Source organism: Eimeria mitis, genomic scaffold (assembly GCF_000499745.2).
Source record: "Eimeria mitis Houghton genomic scaffold, Emh_scaff3793, whole genome shotgun sequence".
Classification (NCBI taxonomy): domain Eukaryota; phylum Apicomplexa; class Conoidasida; order Eucoccidiorida; family Eimeriidae; genus Eimeria; species Eimeria mitis.
In genome coordinates this window covers 5,093-5,432 of record NW_013572128.1, presented here as the reverse complement: position 1 = coordinate 5,432, position 340 = coordinate 5,093, and positions in this window count along the sequence as shown.

Below are 340 nucleotides of genomic sequence, written 5' to 3'. Positions count from 1 at the left end.
AACCCTAAACCCTAAACCCTAAACCCTAGAAAATAAATTAACTAAATTAAATAAACTAAATAAAATAAATTAATTAAATAGTATAATGTATTTAGTAATATAATGCGTTATATAAATTAAATTAAAATAGGCAAATAGAATTGCAACAGAACAAAGATACACCGTTTGCATATAAACCCTAAACCCTAAACCCTAAACCCTAAACCCTACAACCTGGAAACCCTAACAATTCTTTGCAACCCACGCAACAGAGACATTACAGCGCAAACCCTAAACCCTAAACCCTAAACCCTCGGGCCTCGCCTGGGACTCGAACAGTTTCAGCTGCTCCAGAACAACC